The sequence below is a fragment of the Triticum aestivum genome, chromosome 4B (genome assembly GCF_018294505.1).
Source record: "Triticum aestivum cultivar Chinese Spring chromosome 4B, IWGSC CS RefSeq v2.1, whole genome shotgun sequence".
Classification (NCBI taxonomy): Eukaryota; Viridiplantae; Streptophyta; class Magnoliopsida; order Poales; family Poaceae; genus Triticum; species Triticum aestivum.
The window spans coordinates 91,070,231-91,081,535 of record NC_057804.1 but is presented as its reverse complement, the minus strand read 5'-3'; positions in this window follow the sequence as shown (position 1 = coordinate 91,081,535).

Below are 11,305 nucleotides of genomic sequence, written 5' to 3'. Positions count from 1 at the left end.
TTTTGAGTTACAGCCCAATAACCCATCTAAGTCACTTCCATGCTCTCCGTCGTTGGATCACGATCGTGTGGGCGAAAACCGCACCTCATTTGGACACTCCTAGCTCCCTCTACCTATAAATATGTGCTTCCCCCCGGATTTTTCGCAGTCCAACCCTAGCCCCGCTCCTCTCCGCGCCGCCGGACACGTCCGGACAGAGCCGGACGCGTCCGCCCCGCCGCCCGAGCCAATCGCAGCGCGACACGTGGCCGCTCCGCCGCCCCCACGCCACCGGCCCGCCTGGCCCGTTCCCAGCCCCCGCTCGGCCCGCGCGCCCGCCATCGCCACGGCCCCGTGCTCCGGCCCTCCGCCGCCGTCGCCGGTCTCCACCGCCACATCGCCGCCACCTCGCCCTCACCAGAGAGCCGCCTCCGGTCACCGCCCGCCTCGTGCGCCGCCCGGCCCGCTCCCGCGGCCCGCCGCCGACTGCCTCCGCCTCGCTGTCGGCCGCCTCCGCCCCGTCGCCGCCCGCCTCGTATGCCGCCCGGCCCCGCCCAAGTACTCCGGCGACCGCGCCGTCCGGCGTCGTCCTCGACCGCCGCCACCCCAGATCCGGCTCCGGCCGTCGCCCCGGCCTCGTCTCCATTCTCCCCCGACTCCGGCAGCCGCGTCCCTGAGCCTCCGGCGACGCCTTGGCTTCCGCGCGCCCATATCCGATCGGAGAAGCCTCGGTTGACTTTTCTTCCTCCCCCCAATTTTTGTCTAAGTCTTTTCTGTGATAAATTTTGTTGCATGTTCATCGTCCCACAACTCTGCACCCGTGGCTCTGTTTTGGACGTGTAGCATACCTAATTGTTCGTCTCAAAGAGTACATCATTTCATCTCCGTGGAACATTTTCATTTGAGATCGTCTTGATTCCCGAAATGCTGTTGGAAAAGTGCTTCATAATATTAGTTTCAGATTCGTATCAGAACATGCACTTTTGTCATTTTTGCCATGAATGATGTGTGCATCCTATGTACTTGATCCCTACATGTGAGTTGATCTATACCATGTCTTCTTTACAGAGGTACTTGCCATGTATTTTTGTGATCAATGTGGTGACTAGCACAAGCATGCAAACTAGGCTTCGTGATATTGCTAATTTTAATCCCTGTTCTGCTGTTATTTTCATGCCATGTAAACATGATGCTACAGAGAGATCTATGCATATTTTGAGTTACTTCAGTGAGGATGTTTTGAACATATGGTTATGCTCTATCCATCCATGGCCCTGGTTGCAATTATGGAGTAATCTAGCACGTCATGTTAGTGCTCTACTTTTGCTTCAAAATGTTTCCTGGCAGATTGTTTACATGTTATTCAATTTTGCCAAGGTTGTTGTAGTTGATCCGTGTATGCTATGATGTTGTTCTTGCCATGTATAGCTTCTATGACATGTCTTCTTGATGTATGTATGCTTAGTTTATCATGAGATGCTCTGTAGTGAGTGCATCGAGCTCGCGAAGGTGCCTTCATAATTCTGTTTATGCCATGCTCTGTTTGCTGAATCTGTTAATGAAACTTGCTAAGTTCACATGGGTGCCATCATATTTTCTGATCCTTTTTGGCTTATGGTCAGTAAGGGACTTTTGATCTATGCTTTGAGTAGATTCATGCCATGTCTTGTTTTGCTATTATAAGTTCATGTAGCTTGTTGATAACTTGCTATGAACATTGCTTCGTGATGCTGTTTATGCCATGTCCAACATGATATTTTTTTGCACTTTCACCATGCTTGTTTGAACCTGTTATGATGTGATTTAGCCGTAGCTCAGTGTTCCTCTTTTGTTAAGCATCTCCTGTAGATCACTGCCATATGTTTTGTTTTTATGTTGGGGTGCTGTAGCATAGTTTACTGTTGCATCCTAAGTAGCATCGTGCTGTTAATCGCAGCTTTGTGCCATTCTTGTTTTGCTTGCCATTTGCAAACCGTGCATCCGTTCCCGGTGATCCTTATATCGATTTCAACCGAAATCATCTCATCTTTCCAGCGGCATACTTGGTTTGCCAAGTTGATGCCTTGTTCATCCGTTTTCCTCCCAAAGCACGCATGCGCATTGCATATCACATCTCACATATCATGACATGTATTGCATCATGTTGCTTGTGCATTGCACCGTGATTTATTGTGGTTCCTTTGCTTGTGTTCCTGCTTTGGGTAGAGCCGGGAGACGAGTACGTGCACAAGGAACCTGTTGAGTACATTAACGAGGATCAAGCCTTCGATAACTCTGAGAACCTTGTAGGCAAGATGACCATACCTTCGATATCACTTCTATCTTTGTTTGCTAGTACTCGCTCTATCGCTATGTTAGCTCTACCTGCCATTGTTTATCATGCCTCCCTATTGCCATGTCAAACCTCTAACGATCCTGTCCTAGCAAACCGTTGTTTGGCTATGTCACCGCTTTTGCTCAGCCCCTCTTATAGCGTTGTTAGTTGCAGGTGAAGATGAAGTTTGTTCCTGGTTGGAACATGGATATTTTGGGATATCACAATATCTCTTGTTTAATTAATGCACCTTATATACTTGGTAAAGGGTGGAAGGCTCGGCCTTATGCCTGGTGACTTGTTCCACTCTTGCCGCCTTAATTTCCGTCATACCGGTGTTATGTTCCTTGATTTTGCGTTCCTTACGCGGTTGGGTGATTTATGGGACTCCCTTGACAGTTCGCTTTGAATAAAACTCCTCCAGCAAGGCCCAACCTTGGTTTTACCATTTGCCACCTAAGCCTTTTTCCCTTGGGTTTTTGCGAGCCCGAGGGTCATCTTTATTTTAACCCCCCCGGGCCAGTGCTCCTTTGAGTGTTGGTCCAAACTAGAGCCACTTGCAGCGCCACCTCGAGGAAACTTGAGGGATGGTTTTAGTTGTACGTAGTGTTCATCCGGTCTGCCCTGAGAACGAGATATGTGCAGCTCCTATCGGGATTTGTCGGCGCATCGGGCGGTCTTGCTGGTCTTGTTTTACCATTGTCGAAATGTCTTGCGAACCGGGATTCCGAGACTGATCGGGTCTTCCCGGGAGAAGGTTTATCCTTCATTGACCGTGAGAGCTTATGATGGGCTAAGTTGGGACACCCCTGCAGGGTATATTATCTTTCGAAAGCCATGCCCGCGGTTATGAGGCAGATGGGAATTTGTTAATGTCCGGTTGTAGATAACTTGGCACTTGACTTCATTAAAATACATCAACCGGGTGTGTAGCTGTGATGGCCCCTTTTCAGCGGAGTCCGGGAAGTGAACACGGTTTGTGTTATGCTTGACGTAAGTAGTTTCAGGATCACTTCTTGATCACTTCTAGCTTCTCGACCGATGCGTTGCTTCTCTTCTCGCTCTCACTTGCGCATGTTAGCCACCATATATGCTTAGTGCTTGCCGCAGCTCCACCATATTACCCCTTTTCCTACCTATGAGCTTAAATAGTCTTGATCTCGCGGGTGTGAGATTGCTGAGTCCCCGTGGCTTGCAGATTCTACCAAACAGATGCAGGTGCCGAGGATACCAGCGTAGATGGCGCAACTGAGCTGAAGTGGGAATTTGATGAGGCCCTTGGTCGTTACTATGTATCGTTTCCAGATGATCAGTAGAGGTGCCCAGTCGGGACGATCGGGGATCTAGCACTTGGGGTTGTCTTCTTTTCATTTGAACTTGACCGTAGCCGGTCTATGAGTGTATTTGAATGATGTATGATCTTAATTATGTATTGTGTGAAGTGGCGATTGTAAGCCAACTCTCTTTATCCCATTCTTGTTCATTACATGGGATTGTGTGAAGATGACGCTTCTTGCGACAAAACCACCATGCGGTTATGCCTCTAAGTCGTGCTTCGACATATGGGAGATATAGCCGCATCGTGGGTGTTACAACGACTCTTGAAGAAATTTGATCATGTTGTGAGGGATTTATATGTAGCTACATCTCATCTAGATGAGGTTTAGCAAATCCGTATTACAACATCCCTAAAACAAAAGGTTATTACTCTCGAGGCATATTATTTCCTAATTTTTTAACACCAGCGATGACTCAAAGCATAAATGTCTTCTTGATGTTGGCAAGGAGAACCATCGGTGCGGGGAGTTCTTGTGGTGGAAGACATGTGCATTCCTTTTGTTCCAAATGGTCCACGAGGTGAGCATGATGAGGGCTGCCATCACTTTTATAATTGGATGGCCTTGTCGGATAATACAACAACCTATCTCTAGTCGTACGCCAGAGGTGCCAAGTGGTAGTATCATTGCTCTCAAGTTGAAGCCAACCTTTGAGCATATCTCACTGGTGGAGAGAAAACCGACATTTGAAGAGGAGGTGATCCACGAATTCTTGTTCACCCTTGCATAGGAGCAAATGCCACAATTTGGCAAAAAACTCTTATCCGGTGTATATGTGGTCCAAATTCTATTTTGGATGGCCAGCCAAGCAAATAACTTGAGATTAGGCGGCGCCCAAGCTTTCCACATTGTGTGCTTCATAGCAGATTGGGTAGCATCAAAAAATTGCGCTTTCTAAGCGGATCATGCCGTATATTGGCCACCAGCAGTGTGCTTCCACACAATATCATCATCGACATTGTTATCAAGTTGGACACCACGTAATGTGGTCCAAAGGGAAACAAATTCACGGAGGTGAGCTAGGTAAAATGACATTGTAATCTTGATTTTGGAGACCCATGCATCATTATTGAGAGCTTCTCGCACCTTCTAATTCTTTTTCTTGGATGCTTCATAAATGAGGGGTGCAATCTCCCTAGGCTTACGATTATGCACCCATGGTATGTCCCAAAAATTTCCGCGCCATTGCCGACATTATGGTCGTGGATGTTGGGAAACATAGTAGAAAACAAAAATTCCGTGCCTATGCACACCCAAGATCAATATGAAGATGCATAACGGATTGGGATCACGATCGTTACCATCACTGAGTTGCAGCGAAAGAAGAACACGTCGGTACATATCGTACTTGGAGTCCCTTGAACCATTGATGAATGATCCCATGAACTTCCCATGAATAGTCGCTCAAACCAAAGACCGAAAGCACGACTTCTCTACATGGTTGCAAGCGCACAGCCTTATGATCCGGCAGCGCTTTGCCGTCTAGAGCTAATCATCATTGGAGAATTAGAGGGAGGATATTAGAACCACACTACACTTCTAATTATGAGGATTAGAAGAACTAGACCAACCTCTAATTAGTCAAGTAGGACCAACTAGAACTAGGGCTAGAAGAACTAGAGGAGGCTCTGAAACTTGTGTGTTCCAAAGAGCAAAAACCTAGTATATATAGGTTGGAGGGAGGGAGAGGCAAGCCACCAAGGAGGGAAGTCCCTCCTTAGGACGCTAGCCAAGGGAGGGGAGGAAGAGTCCTCCTTGTCGGTGTCAAAACCGGCTGATCTCAGGTAGGGGGGGCCCAAGATGTATGTCTGAGGATCAATGGTAACAATGGACAAAGGGACACAATGTTTACCCAGGTTCGGGGCCTCCTAAAGAAGGTAAAACCCTACGTCCTGCTTGGTTATATTCGATGAGTATAGGGGTTACAAGAGTTGATCTACCTCGAATGGCTAAACCCTAGATTGCCTAGCCTATGAATGTTATGATTCTGCCTCCGGTCTAACCCCCCCGGTTTATATAGACACCGCAGGGGCCTAGGGTTGTACAGAGTCGGTTTACAGAGAAAGGAAATAGCATATCCAAACACCTAATGTTGCCGTTCACACATACAGGAGTCCTAACCGGACACGGGAGGTGGTCTTCTTCCTTCATCTTGACAGCCCATCAGTCTGACCCATATTGAATAGGCCAGACGCCCGAGGACCCCCTAGTTCAGGACTCCCTCACTCCTCCCCATCCAATTCGGCCTCCTTCCATGGCAAAGGGGGCGCCCCCCCCCCCCACTTGGGCCTTGGTGGCCCAAGTTGCCTTCCACCACCTGGCCTTTTTAGGCCCGTTGATGTTAAATTAAATATAGAAGTGTTCTAAATATTTTTGGACCCTTTTATATGTAATTTAACAATGCCAGAAACATTTCCCACATATATATTATTTATCGGTAATACCCGATATTACCCGATACTCTCCGAAACCCTTTCGGTGACCCTGAAACGCTTCCGGATCCTCTCAGAACTATTCCAAATATTAATGAAAAAATTCCACAAATGTATTCTCATCACTCCCGTCCTATTAACACTCAGAATATCATGATTGCCTTAAGCTTGTGACCCCGTAGATTCGGTAACTCACAGACATGAATGAAACTCCTTCGTTCAATGACCGATAGCGGAACCATGGACGTCCATATCAATCCCTATAAACACATGAATGATATTCGAGTGAACCTTTACTTATCATGCGTTGTTCCCTTTGCTTCACGATACTTCACAAAACCCGAGATGCACTAATATCCTCATAAGTCATCACATGCTCACTATACCGTATCCTTGTTACCGGTTTTGTTCTTCTTTCTCGTTATCGTGTTTCGGCATACCCGTGACGCCGTCACCTGTGTTTGGCTAGACGATGATGGTTGCCATCACACTGAGAGGGCCCTAAGAATATCTCTCCATCATCGTCGGAGGAAATCCCACCGTCGAGCTATCTTGTCCCTTGTCAAACTTTTCGATGAGCCAGCAAGTTGTCTTTATGATCACCGTATTACAGGTGATGTTTAATCAACCCCAAAGTCCACCGTATGGCAAGAAGTGACTAAAATACACTCACGGTCTTAGGAGCAAAATCACACGTTGATACTTTGTGGAATTACAATTGAGTACAGACGATATAAACTCAATTCATAATAGTCAAGTTTGGGTCGATTCAATATGACTGTTCTTCCAATGTCATAACTCGATGTTGTTTTAGGACCATCGTTTAACACTTAACGATATCCTAAGATCCAAAAAACTTGATCACCCCCAACAACACTTGAGCTAGTCCTAGAGGAAAGACTAGGAACCTTTCATTTAATGGTTTCTAATTCCACACGTGCCTATTAGTTTTCCACAGAATTGAATATTCCAGGATCATAACAGTTACATGATAGAATATAAACTCTTTAATTATGAATATGAAAATATAAAAATACAAATATTATTGCCTCTAGGGCATATTACCAATTGTGGAGGCATAAAACAAGCCAAAATCCATTTCGTCGCATGGATTACCTATGGTGACCCACATTGTGGTTGGGTCCTTCCATTCAGACCAAAGCCATTGAAGCCTAAGTGCCCGAACAAACTTATCCGCACTGATCTCATCATGGCCCCGGAGCTCATGTGGTCAGCAAACAATGTCCCAATTGACCCTGCCCTTAACATCGTTAATTTTGTCCATTCGTTCACAAAGAAATATATGCAAAATATTGTTGACATTTTGAAGGGTGGTGGGAGGGACGATTTGGGGTGTGATATAGAAAACCATTTACGAAGAAATCACTAACTTGACAAGGTCGGAGCGACCGTTAGGGGTGATGTTTTGTCCATCCCAAGTAACTATTAGAAATATGCCCTAGAGGCAAACATATTTCTATTATTATATTCCCATATTCATAATAAAAGAGTCTATATTCTATGCTATAACTGCTATGATCCTGGGATATGCAATCCAATAGAAAACTCATATGCACGTGTGGAATGATAAACAATTAAATAAAAGATTCCTAGTCTTGCCTCTAGGACTAGCTCAAGTATTGTTGATGATCATGTTTTTCGGATTTTAACATATCGTGAAGTGTTAAATGATAGTCTTAAAACAACACTGAGATTATGATGTTGGGAGAACAATCATATTGAATCAGCCCAAGCTTATCTGGTATGTATTGAGTTTATATCGTCTGTATTCAATTGTAATAACATGGAGTGTTAACATGTGACTTCGCTCCTTAGACCATGAGAGTATCATAGTCACTTCTTACCATACGGTGGACTTTGGGGTTGCTCAAACGTCACCTGTAACACTATGATAATAACGACGACTTACGGGCTCATAGAAAAGTTTGACAAGGGACTAGATAGCTCGATAGTGGCATTTGCTCCTCCCATGATAGAGAGTATTATTAGGGCCCTCTCGTTGTGAAGGCATCCATCATCATCTAGCCAGACATAGGTGACTACGTCATGGGGATGCAGAAACATGACAACGAGAAAGAAGGACACAACCGTTAACGAGATTAACAACGTAGTGAGCATGTGATGACTCGGGAGGATACCGATGCATCCCGGGTTTTATGAAGTATCGTGAAGCAAAGGGAACATCATATGATAACCAAAGTTTCACTCGAATATCATTCGTGTGCTCATAGGGATCGTATGGATGTTGACAGTTTCGATATCGGTCATTGAACGAACGATTTTGTTCATGTCTATGGGTTACCAAACCTATGGGGTCACAAGCTTAAGGCAATCAATGTTTGCTGAGTGTTAGTAGGACGACCGCGATGAGAATATACTTGTGGAATTGTTCCACACATATTCGAAATAGTTTCGAGAGGATCCGAAAGCGTTTTGGGGTCACTGGAAGGGTTTCAGTGAGTAACGGGTAATACCGGGTATTACCGGTAATTAATATATTGGTGGAAAATGTTTCCGGCACTGTTAAATTATATATATAATGCTTTAGTAATTGTTAGAAGGCATTTATATTTAACTTAATATCAACGGGCCTAAGAAGGCCAAGTGGTGGAAGGCAACTTGGGCCACCAAGGCCCAAGTGGGGGAGGCGCCCCATAGCCATGGAAGGAGGCCGAACTAGAGAGGGGGCAGGACTCCTCCTCCCATCCGTTGGCCAGCGCACCAAGGAGGGACCTTCCCTCTTTGGTGTGAGCCCTCTCCCTTCCCTCCAACCTATATATACTAGTTTTTTTTTGCTCTTTGGAACATCCAAGTTTTGGAGCCTCCTCTAGTTCTTCTAGTTCTAGTTTTAGTTGGCCCCAGTTGACTAATTAGAGCTAGGTATAGTTCCTCTAATCCTCATAATTAGAAGCCCAGTGTGGTTCTAATCTCCACCCTCTAATTCTTCTGCGACGATTAGCTTGGTGAAGCACTGCCGAATCGTGGAGATTGCACGCTTGCAACCAAGTAGAGAGGTCGTGCTTTCGGTCTTTGGTTTGAGGGACTGTTAGTGGGCGGTTCGCGGGATCGTTTATCGATGGTTCGAGGGACTCCAAGTAAGATCTACACCGACATATTTTTCTTCTGCTGCAACTCGGTGACGGTAATGATCGTGATGCCAACCCGTTATGCATCTTCATATTGATCTTGGGTGTGCTTAGGTGCAATTTTTTCTACTACGTTTCCCAACAGTGACCAATTTGGCCACCACCTTGTCCTTAGGGAATCGAAAATGCACCTTTTTAGTTGTCGCACTGAGAAGAGCACCCTCACATATTCCATAGGAAAGGATGTTCGGTTGGTTGGGAGGCCTTGAAGATGTGTGCTGAGTTTAGCTGACCGCAATGAATGGGGACACCTATGGCGTCGTCCACATGTAGCTAGAGAGGTTCATAATCACAACACGACCGCATATTTTGTGGAACAATCTTTTTCTAGTTTCCAACTTGAGAAATTTTTGGATTGGGTTGATGACAAATAGCACGGGGGATATGAGACCCCTTGAAGAGGACACGCCCATGGAAAATAGAGTTGCCGAGCACCCCATTTAAAAGGATATGTGGGTAAGAGTTCAAAGGAGGGCGATGATTTAACACCAAAACATGACCAGGAAACCTCTATGTTGGAGGAGGTCGATAATGTACTCAAATTTGACCGAGTCAAAAGCCTTCTAGATGTCAAGCTAGAAAAGAAGGGGATATCTTTGCACTTATGGAGGCGGCGTGCAAGGTTTTTGTCACATACTGTGGGAAAAAGTCCATTTTAAACCTTGAACTTGTAGAGATCCGGTGAAATGAACCCCCAAGTCAAAATCCCGGTTGATTGCACCCTGAACTCTGCAATCCCGGTCTAAATCGAACCTTCGGATCATTTCCCAAACAGGGATTGCTAACGTGGACCAGGATTGCTGAGGAAACGCTTGCAGCGCCCATGGATGGGCCGGCCCAGTTCACGGCAGCGCATGCTGCGCCTTGTTGCTTCCATTTTTCGTTCGTTATTTGTTTTTTCTTTTTGGTTTTTCTTTAGTGGTTCTGCTTTCTTTTAGTTTTTCTTTTTATTTATATTTATATTCTTTTCTTTTTCCTTTTTTATGATTTCTTTTTTCTACTTCCTTTGGATCATTTTCCTATTTATATTACAAAAAAGTTCATCATGCATTATAAAATGTTCATTGTATATTAGAAATTGCTCAATGAATATAAATTGTTCCCTGTGTTTCTGAATTTTCTTCAGTGGTATATTACCCAAATATTTAATGTGTATTTACAAATGGTCATCATATATTAAAAAATGTTCATTGTGTATAATTTAAAATATTCATTGTATATTAAGAAAATGTTCAATGGATATTACAAAATCTTCAGTGCAAAATATTTGCAAATGTTCAAAAGCAGTTCGATAGATAATGTTTCGCACCGTGAATCTATCTGTTGAACTCACTAGTTCGGTTGGCAAGTTGCAACAGCTAATAAAACTGAGGTCGCGAATTTGAGATGCTACCGCAGAACTTTTCAGATTTTTTTCTGCGCCTGCTATTCAGTAGCTCCAAATGGGCTGGTGTTTTATACTTTAAAATAATTTGAGCATTCAAAAAAATATTTATGGGATTTGAAAAAAATATAGAAACAATATGCCCTGGTGGTTTGTTTTTCAAAATCAATTATTTCTTCAAAACAAATGAACTTTTCTGTAATTCATGAGCTTTCTCCAAAATGTTTTAAAAAAATAAAAAAATAAATCGCTACAGTAAACGTTTTACATGTGTAATAAATTACGCGACTACAAATGTACTTACAAAGTTCTCCTTATAATTGATCATTAGCGCACGGTAGCTGAGGTGGTTATTCATACTAGTGCCGTGTTCTTTCGGCGCGAGTTCGATCCTCGCTCTCAACTTTTTTTGAGGTGTTTTTTTGCTTTTTTGGCGCAAGTACCAGGAACCGGCCCAGCGAAAGTTACGAGGTACCAGGAACCCTGACATCATTTGGCGCACGATCCTCCGAATTTTTTTTCAAGTGTTTTTTCGCGCGAGTACCAGGAACCGGCCCAGCGAAAGTTATTTAATAAAAAAAACGGCTCAGTGAAAGTTACGAGCTCAGGGTGTGCGCCTTTTGGAATTGTTGTTATTGAAGAAAAAATAATTTAGCGGGCCGGCCCACCAGACGAATCCCGGTTTAAATGAT